A 20,740-nucleotide genomic window follows, 5' to 3' on the forward strand; every position below is an offset into this window, starting at 1 on the left:
CTACCGCAGTGACCCTTTTTAAAAAAATCTTTCTAGAGGAATTCATGCCGTAAGCCAAACAGACTTTTAGAGAGTTAATAATGTAATTTAGAAAGCTATTCTTGCACTAAAACATCTACATTCTATACTTCTTCCTCTTTAAAGCACAAAAATTGAAAAGATCAATTAAACCTAATTTTTACATGCTATTCAGTAAACTTTTCCACATATTGTTCTCTAACCTTGCTGTTTAGTCTGCAATAGCGCAAACATCGGCACCTTTTCTTTATGACACTTAATCATTCGAAACAGCTGTAGCTCTCTTCCAACGCCCGTTTGTTGCCATGGTTTGTACTCAAAGGCAGAATTACCGAGTGGAAAGAGCGGACAATCAGTAAAGCAGATCTGACGTTAGTATCGAGCACGGGGTTTCCTCATTCGCGGATTACCCTGCCTGCAATCCCTACGGAAGCGGCCGTTTCCAGCCAAGGCGTTATTCCGGGCGGAACTCCCGCAGCCCTTCGGCGGGGGGGGGGCAGAAGGAAGTACCCGTCGGGACGCGGGGAGAAGGCAGCGCCAGCCGGGCCCGCTGCCCGCCGGAGCTGCCGCATGGCAGGGCGCACCAACGGCGCCCACGGCTGCTCTAACGGCGGCCTCCGTGCCGTTAACGGCCGGCACCGAGTCCTGCCGCTCCCGCACCCCGCCTCAACGGCATAAACTTAACCGAAAAAAGCCAAAAAAAAAAAAGGCAAAAAACCAAACACAAAACCTTTTTTTTTTCCGAACTCCCTTTCTCCCGTTTCCCGAGGGGCGCAGGCCGCCCTGCGCGCCTCCGCGGGCGCAGGAGGTGCCCGGTACTCACGCTGTCCCGGGCTCGCCGCGCTCTCGTCCCCGCCGGGCCGCGCACAAAGCCGCCGTCGCCGGCCGCGTGCCGCGCCGCGCGCGCCCCCGCGGGAGCCCGTTCGTCACGTGCGCCGCTCCGCGCTCCGCAGGGATAGGACGGAGAGGGGCCGAGGGCCGCGACAGCCCCGCGGGCCGGGGGCGCGGCCCGTTCCGCCCCAGCAGCCTCGGAGGGCAAACAAAGGCGCCCGTCACAAAGTTAAAGTGTCCGCGCGGGTACGTATCCCGCGGGGGAAGGCGCGGAGGCGCCCCCCGGCCCCCCGAACGACAGCGGCGGATTGTCCCGCTCCCCCCGCCCCGTCGGCCGGTACGCACCTCGCCCGGCGGCCCAGCCCGCGGGACCTCCGCGCCCGCCTCCGCCTTTGAACTCACAAGGAAAATGGTTCTCACCGCGCCGCTTCCGGGTCGGGCCGGGCGGCCGCGCCGGGGGCGGAGACTGCGGGGCCGGAGGAGGAGGCGGCGGGGAGGAGGACGACGACGACTCACCGCCCGCCCTTTGTGGGGCCGGCGCGGACTATCGCGCAGCTGTGCGCTCTGCGGAGGCCCCGGCGCGTCCCCGCTGCTGGGTCATGGCGCGCTGCCGATGCCGCCGCTTACATAAGGGCGGGCGCGCAGTGCGCGGTGCCGGGGCGGGAGGAGCCGGGCGGGGAAGCACCGAGCTGAGCGTCGGGCGAGGAGAGCACGCCGCGGGAAGAGGCGGCGCTCGGCAGGCGCGGCCCGCGGCCACGTCCCGCGGGGGCGGAGTCCCGGGACACGTGTGGTCGTGGCTCGGGAGCGCGGCCGAGGCACCCGGGGGCCTGGAGCCTCCTGCTGCCGCTGCTCCGCGCCGCAACCTCGAACTTCGTCTACAGCCTCGGTGCTTCCTCCCCCCGCGAAGCTGAGCCCGGCCTTGGAAAGCTGCTCTCCATCCCTCCCGCGGGTGGGCTCTGCAAAGTTAGCAGCGAGAGCTGCTGCTCGTCCACATTCAACCGAGGGGAAAAAAAAAGGCAATAAAGAGGAAGGGCGGGTCAGGCATGAGCTCAGTGCCTGGTTTGGTTCCAGGAGCAGCCGGAGCAGAGGGCGGTGGGCGGCTCCGCTCCCCCCTGCGCCGCCCAAAAGCTTCACCAACAGCGCACAGGGCTCAGCGGGGACTCAGCCCGGGGACTCGCGGAAAACCTCAAGCACAATTTCCTCATTTTTAGTATAGAACCTATTTTCTCCGTGACGACCCCCCACCCAACCCCCCCCCCCAAAAAAAAAACCCAACCAAACAAAAAACTCACGTGTTTTCACACTTGCCAACACTAGCCAAATGTCACTAACTAGTTGTTTACAGTTCACATGGAAACTTCAACTGAATAGTCCAGGGGGAAAAGGTTCAGGGGACACTTCCTAATGAGAAAATTATTTCCAGAGAGAAATTTAGCAAAAACACCTGTAATATACTCCTTGAGCTTAGCTCGCATACATAAACATGGAGAGTAAGGAAAAAAAAAACCAAAAAAATAATCACAAGGGAGGTTGGGATAGAGACATTTGTTTTCCCCAATCTCTTTAAACATAAACAGCTGTACATTTTTCACTTCACGGAAAAAATACAAGGCTTGTCATTTGCCAAGAAAGTATGAGAATAATGGGAAATCAATGCATGACTACATCTCTGTTCTCATCTTGAATTATTCCAAATGATGTAAGCTTAAAGGTGTACTGGAATGCTATAACATACTAAGCTCTGAAATAAAATACTTAGGTACAGCTAAACATTAAAGTTGAACTGGAAGGTTTTCTACCCACCACAGGCTTTTCTCCAGCAAACTGGTTTTCTTCCATAACAGCACACAAGCAAGGGCAGGAACCAGGCTACCTGTACATGGTGTTTGTACACTACCCGGCCTGTGCTCAAACCACATAACTGCAAGGCTCCTGGACTTCACTTGGAAAGGACACTAGCAGAGACAGTTTATGGTATTGATTTTCCTTTTTAAGTGGTCTTCCATCCAGGCTGGCTCAAGGCAGCTGGGCAGCCTTATATGGCAGCAAGGCTGCGGGGAGGCAGCAGTGCCTTGAGCAGCCTCCATCTATTCCTGACCACCCAGACTGGACAGTTGCTCCTCTGGTTTCTGGCACCCCTGCCACAGCCCCTCACCAGATTCACCCAGGGCTCACCACCAGCAGAACACCGCTCACTAACCTCCTTGGTTCCCCCTCAACACACCTCCTGCCCCAGCCATGCCTTGGTAGGGCTGCACTGCCTTATCTCCAGAGAAAAAAGCTAAACATCTTAGTGACACCATTCTGACCTCATTTCCTTTCACTTCCTTTTTCTCCAGACCACCTCTCACTGGGTGGGGGGGAAATAACACCTCAGTCGCTTTCACCAGTACTGAGAGAGGTCATGCAGTAGCAAAGACTGAAATGCAGCCTTATTCCAGGTTTGGGGCTGCTGTTCCCCCTTTAGATTGGAAGTGTGCCTTGTTATCCTCCACCCAACAGCAACAGGGCCACTTGTAAAGTGGGCAGGACAGTCTTTCACAGACTTGGTCCTTCAGAGGCCTCATCACCACTAAGAAATAAAACTTGACCTATCAGTAATATCCGACACAAGAAAATATCTTGGAACTCAGACTGCCAAGTAATCAATAAACAAAGTATTTTTCCAAAACTTAATTCTGTACTTGTATGATCTTCAATTTAACTTTTAAAGCACATTTTAGATTACCTCCAAGAAGTACTGAGCATCCCAAAGGCACACTACTTCCACCACTAGATTCCCCTCTTTCTCATACACCTTTAGGTTTTGTTTTACCATTTCTCTTAAGAGCCCAGACACTTAATAGCTATTTCAGGAAGGGCAAACAAATGAAAAATGCCTATTACAGAGCTCAACATACTTCATGCTACTCTTGAACTAATGGTGCTGTGATAGCTGGGTGGTATGTAGTGCAACTGTCAAAGCAGGCAATCCTTAATAATATCCAAGACAGACACTATTAAAATACAAATCACAAGACAGTCTGGAGGACAGGCAAGTTTGCCCGTTTGGACAAAGCTTTATTAATAGATGGCGACTTAGTAACAAAGAATATTAATACCCAGCCCAGCACACCAATTCATTACCACAGAGAGATTTTGCTAAAAAATTCTCATGTTGCACCAGCTATGCATGGAGTACTAACTCAGCAACTCTTATTTCCAAGAGTTTCACTCAAAGACATCCTCAGGAAAAATCCACTAAGTGGTAAAACACCTTCTGGAAGTTAAAAAAACCCAAGGAAATTGCTACTGGTATAATTGTTAATGTTAAGTAGACTAAGGCAACATAAAATGACATTTACATCATTACTACTTACAAAATTTACTACAATATATATGTGTATGTTCTTAACAAAACACAGATTTGCCACGTAAAGGTAAATTTTTATGTAAGAATTTTTAAAATTAGTGTCTATCCAAGCCTGGTTTTGACATTTGCAAACTACTACACTTTAGAAAGGCTTATTTAGTAGTCACGTTATTTTAGCACTGTTTTCCACTACTGTTTGCTTCTTCTCACAATTGGGCCTGAGCTCTGTCAAACAAGCCATACTATAAGCTTGCAGAACAGAGCTGCCTTTGTTCTTTGGCACTGCCAGTCCCCTATGGAATCAGGCAGCACACTGAACTGCACTCGACAAACAATCCCTGACCTTCAATTACTGCCTTGGCTCACTGCCACAGGATACATGTATTACTGGTAACACAGCGTGCCCTATTTTGCAGATAATCACTAGAACTACAGATAATCATGAAAATCAACGGAAAAATGCAAACATTCCCTTCCTAAAATCGCAGTTGTAACTTCCCCGGTGTGCTGCAGCCCAGCCCAGGCTCGGGCCACGCATGTGAGGACAGCAATACTGCAGGTTTTGTATTTTTAGTGACTGCATGAAAAATTCCAGGTGGTGGATGGTTTTGCCGTCCTCCGCTGGACGTTTTCAGTTTGTTTTTTGTTTGCTTTGAGGCGGAAGGTTGTGCTGGCACAGTTGTGCAAGAGCTGCTCTTTTTTTTCCCCTGCTATTTTTCCCCTCGAGGGGCCTGGCAGGTTTTTCAGCAGGGCCCGGTGGCAGCTGCAGCCCTCGCACTTGCGGGCTGGCCGGCAGCCAGCGCCGGGCCCTGTGCCACCGCCCTGCTGGGAGCTCCGGCCACCGGGAATGCCGCTCCGGCTGCAGGGGAGCGACAGCACGCATGGACCGGGGCTCTGCTGGGACCCCCTCGGGGTTCGGGCAGGGGGAGAAGCCCCTGAACTGCAAACCCTGCTCCTTCTTCACACCGAGCCAGGGAAACCCACGTGCGCAGTGCTGCGGGCCAGGAAAGAGCGCATGCAAATATTGCAAATGAGTAAATATTTAAACTTTAAAACAAATGAAGGTTAGTTAAATCGGTCTTCAGTATTTAAATTAGCATTTTTTTTTCTACTTATCTTCTTCCTGTCTGTGCTGCTCCACATTTGCTTAGCAAGCAGAACCGTTTCATAGTGATAGTCCTGCAGATATTTCCTGCAGAAATAATGCAGTGTAAGGGCAGAGCTACGGTCAGCCTCATGTTAGTGGAGAAATTAACTTTCCATTATGCATTTGTGCAACCCATCGAGTTCAGACCCTGTACTTAAGTGCAGAAGCCAAAGTCCAAAGGAGAAATTAATGTGTGTGAAACAATCATTACTACTGGAACTGCAACAGGAGAAATGCAGTAACTAGCATTCAGGTGCCAGTTCATTTGGCAAATTCTTCATTTAACTCTCCTTTTTTGGTTATTGAGGTGGGCAAATCAGACATGCAAAAACTTCACCAGGCTATCTTTAGTAATTTTTCAAAATTGAGATGCTGAGGGCAAGAGTGTACATGAAGGAACATATGCAACAGTACAGTTAATACACTCCAGATCAGTGCTAACTGATTTTACAGTATATCTCAAATTAATCCAATTTAAAATATGGTGTCTATCTTTTTAATGTTTTCAATTTACTTTTAAAACCAATTTTGTCCTTCCCTGGACAGGCATCATGGGGTTTAATGCTGCATGCATCAACATGACTGTGCAATTTTCCCCATTACTTCATCCCCATCTACTTCATCATACCAGTACTGTTAACACAACTGTGGGAATAAGTCCTGTTAGTGATCTGGGTCCCTGCTGCAACAGGAGACCAATAATTGTGATAAAAGAAAAACCAGATGCATAGCCTTAAAAAAAAAAATCATCATCATTGTAGTCAATAGAATTGTATGAGTTTTCTTATTTGCTGGACAGTGCTCTAACTCCAGATTTATGTTCAAATACAAAATATTGAGCAGTCTCACAGGCATCACTTTGTGGATGTCTCATTTTAAGCCCAGCATCACTGTAAAAGACTTGCATTTTCCTAATCCCCCTTCCCTCATTAACTGATCCAAAATGCTGGGACCCTTGCCACTCACTCAAATTGAGTAACATCAATGTCACCTCATGTGTGACCTGCTCTCTCTCACTTCTGAGTGCAGGTCTTCTAATAAAGCTTATAAAACACATTTTTCTACCCATCCCCATAGTTGAGAGCACCAGCCTATATTCGTTCTGGATTTCCTTCTGGCCTTAATTAATGCACACATGTTCAGACCATACAAAATGCTGTCACAAACACTCCCAGCCACTCTTTGCATTCCTTCCCCCAGCAGCCCCATTACATCACACTGCACTTCCCGACACAGCACCTTCCAATCCTGGTATCACTCATTTACCAATTTCAGGAACAATTTACTGACAACACTAGCAAAGATGATTCACTGACATCTTTCCATTTTCTCCTTGAAACTCTGCCTGCTAGATTGACCTCTGAAACCTTGACAATGGCTTGGGCACTGCTTGATGGAAGCCTCATCTTCCCTCATAAGTAATGCCTTCTATTTCCCACCTCCTGTCTCTGTGTGTCATCTGCCCTTGACTCACAGTCTGATGTTAACTCTGTGCAGAAAGGAACCCTTTTCATTCTGTGCTTGTTGTACAACTCATTTGGACAAGGGAATTCTGGACTTTCACATGAGTTTTCAACATATGTGTATGTTCTTAACAACAGTTTTCAATTGTCGTGGTAATGTGCCATAACATTCATTAACCTTGGGACAGATTCTGTCTTCTACAAAGCAAGCACAACAGCTTCAAGTTCATAAAGCACAACAGCTTCAAGTTCATAATGTTCTTACCCACACTGTCTGCAATATTCATCAAACCCTTTTCAACTTGGGTGCCATCCATGTTTTGCAGTATTCATGCTTTTTCAACCTTCTTGCTTCCATCACAGTGATGCCAAACTCCGTCCAACTCATTTCTTGGCTTTTCTTTCTTCTTCCAGTCCTATCAGCAACATTCACAATGTTCTTGCATCCTTTTCCCCTATAACTTACTGAATGTAACATTCATTTACCTGGCCTCTTTCCAGCCTCACCTTCAGAAAAACAACCTTAGTAAGAAAATCAGCTTCAGGCTTCTAAACATCCACTGCATTTCTGCTCTTCTGATTCAGCAGCACTGTCGTGTCGCTCTCATTCTTCCCACTAATTGAGATCCATTACAGAACAGGAGTCCACCTTTCACCCTCCTACTATTTCCTGTTCCTCTCAGACTACATTCCCAACTGCCTCTCAGAAGCTCATCTTGCTTCCTGAGTCACCCAGATCTAGCTTTCATAAGGTCCCTTTCTGTTCTTATTACCCAGAACCTAAATACCTGCCTCACCTTTTTCCATCTTATCCCCTACATATTTGTTAACTTGAATTTCCAGAACACTGGGGGGTTTTTTCCCCAATTCTGCTGTTTTTTCAGCTCCTCTGCCCTGCCACTCCCTGTCCTTTGTCTACAGCATCTTATTCACCAGCTTAGTCATCTTCCTGTCTTTTAAATGGACTGTATTTTATTTTGCATTTTTTCTGCTTGCTCTTTACCAAAACAACTCGGGAGCATCCTCACCACAGAAAGCTCAGCTTCCCACTGAAGTTGAGATTTCTTGATGGCTCAGGATGCTGGCAGGCCCTTTGGTCCAGGGACTCCTCCTGGAAAGAAGCCACTGGCTCCACTGGAGGCGAGTCAGGGTGTGGTTCTGAGGGAGCCTCACTGCAGGCATCACTTCCTCTTACAGCAGTGGCGAGCACGCAGCAGTGCTGGTATTTTCCATTCCTGTAGCCCCACAGGACTCTTGTAACATCCAATGCTCCCTACATGCCTGACACCACACCCAGGGTGTGCAACGTATTGACACTATGCTATAAAATGGTCTCTTGAGTAGTAGGCTGGGACAACCCAGTTCAGAGAGTGGAACTGCCTCTTGAAACAGAGCTGGATATGTTAGAGAGAAGCTCCTGTTTGGAGCTATTTGCAATAACAAAACCCTCAAAAACACACAGAAGGTGAAGAAGAAAAATACCAAAAAAACATCAAGAACTGAGAGCAGTATTTAAAAAGAACACGTCATAGAAGCTGAAAGAGGGGAATACCTACTTCATGTTATCATGTGAATAAAGTTGTTGTATATAAATTTGGATTCAGTTTCTGAGAGGCAAAAGACTCCTCAGGGCCACTCCTCGTGGTCTACATTTACTCCCTGTTACTGACAGCAGTGCATTTCACTGTTTGGCAGACACAGTAAGAGCTGCAGAATAAGCACATTCAGTCTGCAGCATACTCTGAACTGGGGATGAACAGGGTGGTCCAGGGATGGTGAATAGTTAAAAGGCTGCAACTTCTACTCCTTCCTCCTTTTCTACTTGCACTGTCTCCAGAAAAGCAGAAACCCCATTTGGCAGTTCTTTAGGCTTTCTAGCTGGCTGTCTATGGATTCCCATAGGCCACGGAGGGAGAGAATTACTCATTTTGGACTCAGTGCCTTTTTGCTCTTAATTCCAGCTTGTTGGGAGTAAGATCATACTGGAACATTGGTCTGTGTTTTGCAATACATCTTTTTTATATTCTAAACATTGTACACTTTACCCATAAGGGTATCTTAAAAGTAGTATTTTCATATTTCCAAACACGAAGACTTAAGTATTAAGTAACAGTGTGCATTATGTTTTAATTATCTTTATAAAAAGCTCCATCTTACTGAGACAACGTGCTAATATATACTCCTCAAATAAAAACACCAGACTGTTCACCTCACCTGTGTGAGGGAGGGAAAGAAACAATCAAGTGTCAGACTACACAGAAATGTATTTTAGCTTTCTTGAGCAGTATTTTCTCCTGCTAAGATTATTTTATAATCATACTGTATCTCTGTCAGACCTCCTACACAGATACACTTGCTAATACACTGGTTTGATTCCTGAATCTGCAGCATTAAGGGCTTGGGAGAACTTCTCATATAAAAATCTCTTACAGGCATAAGCCACTAAGAAGGTGAGGTTAAAAGTTTAACATTTGATAATAAAAAGTCTGATGGAACAGACAGGGTTTTAGTCAATATATCCCAGCATCAGGATAATGCTGAAATAATATTGAAACACCATCAGTCTATCTAGTAAACAAATTAGAAAATAACCTAGATATCATAATGGATTCTCCCCCCGCCCAATGCTATTTTTAGATTCTCACATCTGCCCTACATGCTTGTCCAGTAGCAACCTTGATGGACAAACAATTTTTTTTCCATTCAGGAAAACACAGGACAGATGGCGTTCAAAGTATTTCTCTCCGAGATAACAAGTTTTCCGCTTTCTATAAATTCACTTATCTTCAAACTGTGACAGCTGTGAGTTTAAAGATAAAATCAAAATGATCCAGATCTTGTTCATCTCCTTTCTCTAGGGTCTCTGAAAGGTCACACAAACACGTCTCACTCAGAAGTTTTCTACAGAATGTGGAACGTTTTGCTAAGTTTAAACTTACTGGTACTTTAGAAAAATGCAATGTATTTTTTTCCAAGTTATGTCTCAGGTCTGTATTGTGAATTTGGGATCTTCTGGATCCCTTTGTATAGTATATCAGATAGTACTTCCCTCCAAGATCTATTTATAGATGACATTCCCTCATTCCTCCCATACTAGCATACATGGCAGTGTTACTAACCTGCATTTTCTACTTCCATGTAGTCTCTCATGTTAGACTGTATTCTATACTGTGATTATCCTCATCCTCCTCCCCTGCATCCTCTTTGGCTTCAAATGATCTTTCTCCAGCATGGATGAGCAGAATTATGTCTGTGAGTGTGAAGGGGCTCTGGGGCAGCTCCAGGGGCACACAATCCTGCCTCTGTTCTCACACACCCCAGAGTCACCCCTGCCATCAGCTCGACACCACACAGCCGCTTCTCAGTCCTCTGACCAGCCAGAAGGCTCAAAGCTTCTCCTTGCCAGTGCTGCTCCTGGATAAGCTCTCATCTATATTTGCCATCTGCTCCTAAATCCACCACTTTCTGATTTCTGCAGTGACATTTTGTTCCATTTTTATTTCTTTGTTTCTCAAGGATATTCCATTTTAGTTGCATAAAAAACCCTCATCCTCTGTGTTAAGGGCTCCTCCTATTCTGCACCATCTAGTGCTTTAATCAAATTTAATGAATTAGTCCAAACATTTTAGTAAAAACACGAAGCAAGTCATTCCCAAAATGTGTTAACAGCTATTGGCAGACAAAAATATTTCACCACAACACTCCACCTGTTTCAATACCACATAGCCAACATCTCACAAACTCATTCCTACCTAATTTACTGTTCACTCTACTAATCTCAGTCTTCCTCTGATTGTTCTCAGCTTGACATACTGTGGAATGCATTACAAAAGTCTAGATGAATGATATTAATTACATTTTCTTGCCTCACAACAAAGCCAACTGGAGTTTTTATTCAGGTGGGTCCATGATACAGCATTTCAGGGTGCTGTTGGTAAGAGTAGACCAGGATTAAGGACAGAGGGAAGAAACACACAGTAGCTATAATCAGTCAGTTTGTGAAGACTTTAAAGGATACAAGACCATGAGTAAAAGGCAGCATTAAATCAAAAATGTCAAAGCAAATTTCCTTGCCAAATAAAAGAGCAAGCTAGAGAAGCAGATCTATATCCTGACACTTTGCTTCCTATGACACTCATATGTGCAAGCTAAACACATTAGACTGAAATGAAACTAATGGAGAGGCATATCAGGAAAAAAAGAAGGAATAAACAATTCAAAACAAAACAAACCCCAACAACAACAACCAAAAAACCCACCAAAAAACCAAAAAACCCCAAAAAATAAAAACCAAACACCTCCAAAAATTCAGAAATCACCACTAACTATCTTACAAAATATGCAAAATATGTAAAATATGTCTGTAGAGTGCAGTTCCCAAAGTCACCTACACTGGGTCTGGTCATACTCACTATATTTATTAGTGACCCAGATCATGGAACAGAGACTACATTTATTAAATTGACAACCAACCAGCTTGATGGGACTGCAAATTATATTAGAGGACAAAAAGGAAAACTGGACAAGTGGTCTAAGAAAAAAGATGATATGCAAAGCACTGCACGTAGGCAGAAGTCAACAGCAAAAATACTGAGTGGCTAAGGAAGAATTCCATAGAAAAAGAGAGGTTAGGTTCAATTTCTGGACTGAGTTAACAGTATCATGCTGTAAAAATATAAACACAATGCTGGGATATATGAATGTTTGTACAACCTGTGTTCAGCATTCATAAAGCCTCAGTTATAGTACTATAAAGTGAGCAGAGTTCTGGATATTGCTCTTCAAGATAGGTATGTACAATAAAAGGAACACAGTTTTGGAAAATACTGTAGATGAATACAGACTGAAGAGACTGGGAGGGGAAAACAGCTGGGTGTGTCCCCAGTTATGAAAACAGGATGCTGCAAGGAATAATTTCTTAATCTCTACAGCAGACACAACAAGTTTTAACTGCCTTAATTTAGATTAGATGATCTCAAGGTCTTTTTCAGTCATACAATTCTGGAGTATCTGCAGAGTCACTGACCTCTCCCAAATAAAACAGTATTTAGAAACACATAGCCAAATTAATATCTTTAAGTCTGCTTTTATTATGCCATGTACCTCTCTGCCCAACATCACCTACTTCATGGCTTCTCTGAACAGCAGCAAACCATCGTTCCTGGCAGGGCTGCAATGCAAAAAGAGTCTTGAGACTGGCAGCAGTATTGCAGTGCTCTTGAGAGCTGGGAGTACCAGCTCTCCCTGGCTGCTCTGATCCCAGCCTCCATATTCCCACCAGTGCAGCTGAACAGGAAGATTTACCTGCAGACCTTGGGAAAGATTCTGGCAGATCATGCCTGACCTGAATGCCATAGAATGGCCTTCCTTGTCTTGAAGATTAATTCTCCCCAAAGACAGGCATAGGGTCAACAAAATTCACTCTCTGAAGTAGATGTACTGTAGTTTACTTTGTTTTCTTTTATCTCCTAAATCCTTGACAGCCCCTCACCCACACACTGCAATGCCTTCTAAAGTTTTACATATTGTGAGAATAGACTGACAGGCTTTTAATTGCTTGCCTAATTCTTCCTGTCTCCCTCTTCATGTTGGCACTGCTTTCTCCAATGATTGGTATCACCCTGAAGGAAAAATTAGCTAAAATACTTACCATCAACACTAATTTTTTTCCAATTGTAACATGAAAATTTCTCTGTCTCTGAGTATCTTATGAGACTTTTTAAATTTCTTAAGTTCCCTCTGGTTATAGCAACTGCCATTTTCTTATTCTCATACATCTAATATTTTCCTCTATTTATCATTATCCTTACTGAAAATTAGGCCAAAAATATTTAATGTTTTCTTTCTGTACTATGGTTATTCTCTATCCTTCTCACCACCATCCTCAAGTTGAGCTTAAAGACATAAACAATGTGTGGAAGTTTGAGAACAAACCCTTATTTTCATTTGCTTTCACATAATTTGCAAGATCAAGTTTAATTTTTAGAAACAAACCTGAATTAAGTTGTCCTGTCCTTCCACCTCCCCATTGCCTGCAATATTCCTGCATTAGTTGTACTATATATTCTCAGGCTATTCCTCCATTTGGAACTACAGACCAGGATTACTCTTTACCGAGGATTCAGTTTCCAGGCAAGCTTTACATATCTGTAAGTTCCAGAAACTGAGTCCTGAGGCTCCTTACACCTGTGACCAATTTTGCTTATTTAAATTTGCCCGTATGATTTAAAACCTAGATTTCCAAAGCCAGTTCTCTGTATTTTTTTCACATATTTCAAACTGAATCAAGCCATGATTACTAAGGGTGCAATTTTACATTCCACTTCATCTGCTGAACTGGAAGCTGCCCCTGGCAGGGAATGCCTGAGTGGCTCAGGAGCCTCCAACAGTGGCTGCAGCTCTCTCTGGAGGCCTGATCCATCAGAACTCACCCCAGACTGACTCATTGCCACTGGAGTCACCTTGCTGATGTAACTCATGCCTTGGCTGTGTGACTGCTCAGATGAGCTGGACAGGGGCAGGGAGAGGGAAGCCAGCTCTTCAGCAGATGATAAAGCATAAAGGGAAACTGAATGCTCAATCCCAAATGATTTTCTAGAATATCCTCATTGCTTTTCAAAGTGAAGGCTAAAGTAACACTTTGTTCCTGTTGGTTCAGTGACTAGTTTGAGGAAGAAACTTGCCAGCAATCAAATCCAGAAGTACCTTGGCCCTATCACTTCTCTTATCTCCACCCAGGAAAGTAAACCACCTGATAATAAGGCAGTATTTATCTAACAACACTACATACAAAGATCCCTACCCCTGTTTGAGTCTAACCCTGGGGCTAACACAGATTCTTTGCTCCTTCTGTCATCTTTTTCCAAAGTGCTTTTCAGCCAAACTGAATTCAGTCTGACCTTTTTACACCAAAGCCTTTTTTTCTAGACCACTATATAATTACTACTGCACAACTTTTGCTTTTGTTCAGTTATTTCTGAACAGCACAAAGCCTTTTAAACACATCTAGTCCAGTTAGTAAGAACATTCTGCCAACCTTCTGGTCCTTGGATGTTTTATATCCTGACCTCTATGAGAAGCTCAGATTTCTCCACTTTGTTGTCCAGGCTCTCAACATTTCAGTTATTTCTCAGTAATCACATACCATTATGCAGTGGAAATTTTTCCTTAGCTGCAAAGCCTGACTGTCATTTTCCTTAATCTTGGAACTCTTTTCCTTTTCAGTCTAGTCTTCTACCCACTGGCACTCTTCCATATGCCAATAAAGAAACATTTACCCAACAGCAAGGTCTGAATGGAGGTTGCAGTGCTGGTGCTGGCTTTTCCTTACACTCAAGTTCCCAGCCATGGCACTACCACCTTCTCCACAGGTAATTTTTCTGGGTCCTTGGGATCAGAGCCTCTCTCTGAGTATCTCCCGAGTGCTCTCTCCACCAGGTACCATACTTCCACTTAGGACTGTCACACATCTGCTCTGCCTTCTCCAGGATGGTATGCACATCTGTAATCCACCACAGAGAAAATGTACTGTCATTTACCCTACCATGGAGGTTAATGATGGAGTCTCTCCTTCCCACTCCCACTCAAATCCCTTCAGGATCTTTCTCAGCTTTCTCATTCCTTCTTATCTTCCCATTCAGCAACATCAAAAGTTCCACCAAGAAATCTGCAGTTTCTCAGCCTTCCCTTAATTCTTGGATCTGGTTTAGGTTCCAGCCTCATTGCCAATTGCATCTTGAGCCTCCCTGCTTTTCTGGCTTTCTTCCTCTTCACTTTTGAACAGTATTAGTAATTTCATGCATACTGTATTCAGTCATCTTTATTAAATCAGCCGTTTTTCAGGTTTCCTCCACCATTCTTTGATTATGAACTCTACTTTATTTCGAGTCCCTGCCTCTAAAAAGGACACATTAAACTCCCTTGATATACTCACCAGTTACACAGCAACTACTTATCAGCTGCTTGACTTTTGAAACCTCTTGTCTAAAGGAATTTCAGCCCTTCATTGAGATCAGCTGTGGGTAGCAACAGGAACCAGCCTCATACCTAAGTTCAAATGCTGTCCATAAATTACACTCAAATCAAACACTTGTCACTGGTCCTCAAGAAACAAGATTTGCTTCCCAATGCCTCAGGAGAGGGTGCTGTGCTGGCTTGGCTGACCTCTGCTATAAGCTCAGTGCCTCATAATAAACTGGATGTGTCAAAGATGTCTGCTTTGGTTATTCCCATGGAAGTCTATCCAAATCTGGCACAGTTAGAGGCCTTAAAAAAAAAGAGTTCACAGATGTCTGACAGAGAAATGCTTGCAAGCAAGATGCTATTTCCATTCCTGACAATCACTGCTCCTGATTACTGAGGGTTGTGGCCTTAAAGATCAGGACAAAGAGTGCTCCTCTTTGCTGGCAGCCAGCACTAAAGAAAAAGGGAGACAAAAGCAAAGGAGAAGGCACAGGGGCAGGGAAAGAACCACCAGGTGGGTGAGAAAGAATGAACACACAAACCAGCTGGCAATGGATTAACAAGAATAGAAAGCTCTGTGTACTGCCACCACACATCCCCCTTGGAAGCTGGAAACACACCTAGAAACCCCAGGCAACATTCCTCTGGTGTTTTACAAAGACAACTTACTGCTTCTTTTGTACCTGGGCCACAAAACCAAAGCCAACTGATGTGGGAGAAAGCACTTGGCTCTGTAAAATGCTTGTGTATTAAAAGGGATTAAGCTTCTCTCTACCCCACTCCCTTCTCTCCATCAATGAAAACAGGGATCCCCCACCTCAAACTGACAGAAGGAGCAGCATTTTATTTCTGCAAGTACTACCTGCTCACAGCAGTGTCAAAGCACAAATCATCCAGGCAGTCTCCTCATACACTGTTCTGCTTAATACCTTCCTCTCTTTCCTGGCCTGTGTCACTTATGACTACTTTTGCCTCTTGCAAGACACTTACACATCTGAGGATGAGAATGCTGTCCTTTATTTTTGCCTTTCAACTTAGTGTAGTAATTAACTATTTTAAATAATTCTCCTGCATGTGTTGAATTTTTTTGTAACAGTATTTAATTTACTATTTAAACTAAATTGCTCTTTTTTTGGCCCAACTAGCCAGGCATAACTGACACAAAACTATCAATAAATCAGATAACAGCTTCAAATCTATAAGTATTCAAAAATGGGGGGGGGGGGGGGGGGGTTTACTCTAATTTAAGATATCCTCAAGTTGAGCTTAAAGACATAACTATGGATGGAAATTTAAAAACAAAGCCTCCCATTGGTCTTTATAGTCTCATACCTGTAAAATGTTTTTAAGAATTTTAGTTCCTTCCTCAGCCCCAAAGTAACAAGACCAAGCTTTACATAAGCCAGGTACTGAGGGAACAGAAGAATAATTCTCACTGACAGGTTTTTATTTTTCTCTGAAAGAGAGGCTGTATCAGACCAAGACTCACAAGTAGAGCTAGACAATGGAGCAAGCACTAAAATCTCTAGGACATCTCCTCCCTCCCCCCCCCAACTGCATAGTGCTATAACACTGCACAGTGAATTACTTCAGGAGAATCTATAAAATAAATGACCCATTTCTGGTCAAAAATCCCAGCTGTGAATCACATAGCCATTTGGCCTATAAAAAGCAAAAAACATAACCTTTCCTGCTTCCCACCACCCCACAACTTGTTCTGGAAAAAAAAAGAAATAAGTGTGATGTTTTCCAACGAATATAAAAGCTAAGAACATTTTGAGAAAGAAGCACAGTTACTTTACTTTTAGAACTACCTTCCCATATGACAAAATCATTCTGGCACACCTGCAGAGAAATGCTTCATTTCTCTCTCTCTGTCATTATTCCCCCTCTGAAACTCTCTGGGTTTCTCTAAAACTGAGTTATACCTGACTTTCTCTGTAAGATTACTAATCCTGAAAAGAAAGGGGATAAGGAAAAATGCATCCACAGGTTTGAGGCTATTTCAGCAGAAGTACAGATGCTTTGCACTAAGTGGCTTTAATAGTAGCTTTAACAATAGCAGAAACCCCCATACTGGCAACTTTTTGTCTGCCTACAGTGACCTAAGTAACATTACCAATGGACTTCAGCAATAAATACCTCATCATTGTAATGAAAAAGAAATGGACCCCTAGTTGTCAGAGCAGAATCTAAATTAGATTTCTAAATATAGAAGTACCACCTTTCTTTTGAGGATAGTAATGTGCTTCAGTTGAAGGGCAAAAAGAACTCAGAGGAAGTTGGTGCAGAAGCTCCTGAACATGAGTGAGTGGCTAAAGAGTGCAGAGAAATTTATTTGTAAATGTGTACAAATGGAATTATAACATCAGCATCAAAACTAATTGGTAGAAGATGGGAGGTGTATGAAATTGGAAAGTGAAGCTGAGTTCTAGATCTTTAAAGAAATTAAAAGGACAAAGATACTCATTTTATTATCAGGTTTTTATTTATGACCTTTCCAAGAAAAATTTTCAATCATTTTCAAGAAAAAGGGAAAGCCCTCTGTTTTGTTGTTTGGTCTGGCAGCCCTACTTCTGAGATGCAAAAACTTACAATTTATTTCCAGAAGTGTTTTCTGTGATGCACAGACACACCCGACTGAACTCTAGATTGTAACAGTCTTTATAATATGAAATGTATGCTTGATTGGAATTGACATTCTGCTGCACAATCTTACTTCTCCAATCAGAGAGCCCTTAACACTGGGCTAAAAACCTACATTTTAAGGATCACAGTAGTTTGAAGGTTGATGAAGATAAGAAAAATATATGGAGGAAAAAAAAATTTTTTCCATGCAAACTTTGCTGGTGTAGGTATTGTGCCACAGAAGGAAGACCATAACCTGATTTGTGGTAGTAAGCAGGAGCCAGTCAGCCCACAGTAACTGTGGAGGGTCAGCACTCCTTCCACCAGTGCTCCTTACTGGAGGATGCCTTCCTGAAATACTCACAGGCTACCTCCACTGCAGTCAAAGTGCAATAAATTAACATCTTTTCATTCCTCAGCAACATTTTTGAAACCAAATTCTCATTCAAGAGGAGAATGCAGCATGGCAAAGGCTGATGCTTATGAATGCTTCCTAAGGGATGCAGCTCAAATAAATATATTTGAATATATTTTGCTTATCACTAGGAATTAAAAAGCAAGGGTAATAATTGAATTTCTGCTTGCTGACAGGTGAGTCCAATATTGGATTATTAAGAGCAATCAAACCAGGTTTTGCATTATGTGCCAAAGAGTCCTTTAGGCATTGACTCCTGAGCTTTCCTCTATGGCCCTTGGGGTGGACTGGGGGGGAGATTCCTGAACATTAATAAGGTCTGGGTTCCTTCAGGCTTTGAGTATTGGCAGAAAGAAATCAGCTAACAGATTAGACAGTTTCAGTCTGTTCCATGACAACTTTTGTGCCTCTGGTGTTTACTGAATTGCCTGTTAGTTTTTCTGCCTGTTGCCCAACAGGCACAACATACTGACTTTTAGAGGATATCAGCCATCAGCCCTAAAGGCTGAACAGTCTTCAGTGGAGAGCAGCATTTAATCCAGAGAAAACAGATATTTATACCAAGTTTTGCAAAAGGATTTCCCATGGGCAATCTGTTTTAACAACAGTTACCACACTGGGATGTGGGAAATGACCACAGTTTTTCCTACCCTAAAAGTGCAGCCCAGATGACCATCAATTTCAGCAACATTCATGTTTGTTAACTGAATGCTCAAATTCTCATATTTACAAAGAAAATAATGAAATTGGACCAATCAATTTACTAAATTAATAATTACATTTATTTTTAAAAATTAAATTATTCCATAATATGCTTTCTTCTAGGTTACACCAAGTTACAGTAAATACTAACTTTTCAGTGCTTAAAGTAAGAAAAAACTATGCAAAAGATTCATGCACTTCAAATTTTTTTTCTATTTTAATAAAAAGCCTATGGTGTTACAGTGTCAATTTAGCAAGCTAAAACTCATGAATGTGTATGGGTGGCTCTTTTCTCCCCCCTGTAATAGGTAAGGAAAAAAGGTAAGTTACCCTGAAGAATATTAGCATGATTACATGCTTTTCAGAAAATTATGTACTCCTATACTAAAAGGTGGACTAACATATGCCTGGAAAGAAGCAACCAGATTTTTGTTTTTTGTTGTGTACCCTACACAACAAAGTTTACCATGTAAACAGATTTGTTTGAGAATAAATTGGAAAGAAACTAACTTCTCTGTCAGATTTTCCTTAACTGTAGGTTATGTACTTTCTTTCTCAAAAGTGATTTAAACCAATGGTGATGTATTGGCAAGAGTCTGTCAATAAAATTCACCTCTTTGCCTCAGAGTTGCTCATGGTGCAAAGGGAGCAGCAGCAGCTGGCTCGTGTAGCCAACATATTTACAATCCCCTAAAGCCAGACTAGAGGAGCTGCAGTCAGCTCTGGGAGACCTTGCTGAGCATAGCCAGGAACAAAACCCCACATTTCACCCTAAGAACACAAGCCATGCACCCACAGCATACCCACACCAAGCTCCTGAGGAGCAGAGAAGATGCCCAGAGCCTGCACTGAGGCCATGGCTATGCTGCTCCAGGCTCCTAAAACTGTCATAGCAAGTGTGTTCCTTCCTACAGAGGCAGAGATGGCATCATGGGGAATTTGTGTTAAACACAGCAGCATCCCCCCTTTGTTTGCAGGTAACAAAAATTCACAACCTTTTTACTAGCACACTTTTGATGTGAGGAAATCTTTACATTACGACAAGGCCAGAAGCCTTGGGCTAGACTAGTAAGCAACTGCACCCTTCTTCTCCCCACAAGAGGGGTTCTGTTGGACTGGTGCTGGCAAGCCTGCCTGGGAAGTCACATGGTTTGGCATTTACTCTTTTAAAGCAGTATATGGTTCCTCTTATAGCTTCTCAGAAGCAGCAAGCAGATGTCCTTGTATTTGTTACATTCACACCACATTTCAGGACTTCATCTCCAAACATGAGGTTTGGGGGTTTTTTCCCCCAGAATTATTAAAGAAAAAAAATAAATTCTGTCTTCCTCAAAACTGCAGGTGTGAGGTAGCAGGCCAGAGTGCTACCTCTATCAGCCCTTCACATTTCTCTAGATTCAAAGTAACCTCTTCCAATCACACAAGATAATCACCCCAGCTGAGAAACCTCAAACATGAGAACTGCTCTGACTGACAAAAGCAACCCAGGTGGGGCTGACAAAAAGCAGGTTTAATCACAGGTCTCAACATGCAGAGTTGCAATCACAGCATCCACACTACTCTGGGAAATCACAAAGCACCCCAGGTGGATGCTTACTTATTGTACCTGTGAAATTCTAGGTGTCTGTTTATTCAGTGCTGATCCCAGGGCACACTGCAGCAGCCTGCAGATCCACACAGCAATTGTACAGCCCAGCTTCACAGAAGACACTTCAAGAGCTCCTATAAACATCTCTGGATTTGTACCTTGTACCCACTTTAGTCTGAAAAAAACTGCCAAGTGCACTTGGAGAGATCATGGGCTAACATTGCTTAAAAACAGCTTACAAAAGTATTGTGGCAGTACCATGTACTACCCCTAATTTTGCATTTTTGGGCAAAAGTAAAAATTGCTTTCCCATATTAATTCTCTCAGCACTGAGATTTCAAACCTTTTTGGGAGGCTTTATTGCAGCTGCTGTGGTGATGAGGTTAGCTGGTACCTCCATCTGGAAGCTTCATTAATTCTTTTGCTGTTTCTGATGGTTGCAGAACAGATAATTGCACATGTCTACTAACTAATGGCAGGAACTTCAAGTAGCTCAACTTTTCTGTTCAAGGCACACAGAGCAGCACTGGATAATTGTATGTTCCAACCAAAGACTCTTTCTTAGGAAGTGCCCAGAGCTGACAAGACTCTGTGTGTTCAAGGCCAGCAGGGAGCTGCTGAAACACTGGATTAC

At 43.5% G+C, this 20,740-nt stretch overlaps 1 protein-coding gene across 10 annotated transcripts in view; it reads right to left on the bottom strand.

The window, feature by feature from the left end:
* The window catches only part of JMJD1C (jumonji domain containing 1C), a 159,653-nt gene that overhangs the window by 60,258 nt on the left and 78,655 nt on the right, over positions 1 to 20,740 (bottom strand). For 2 of the 10 annotated variants that reach the window (XM_077183399.1, XM_054637802.2), the window contains exon 1: positions 1,270 to 1,410. The exons of 2 other annotated variants lie outside the window; for them this stretch is intronic. The gene's annotated coding sequence lies outside the window, so the exon portion shown is untranslated. Of the gene's footprint in view, positions 1 to 841; positions 1,025 to 1,194; positions 1,411 to 20,740 lie in introns of those variants that run through there. 6 more of the 10 variants (XM_077183401.1, XM_054637801.2, XM_077183398.1 and 3 more) reach the window with 3 other exon arrangements.

The sequence above is a fragment of the Agelaius phoeniceus genome, chromosome 9 (assembly GCF_051311805.1).
Source record: "Agelaius phoeniceus isolate bAgePho1 chromosome 9, bAgePho1.hap1, whole genome shotgun sequence".
Lineage (NCBI taxonomy): Eukaryota > Metazoa > Chordata > Aves > Passeriformes > Icteridae > Agelaius > Agelaius phoeniceus.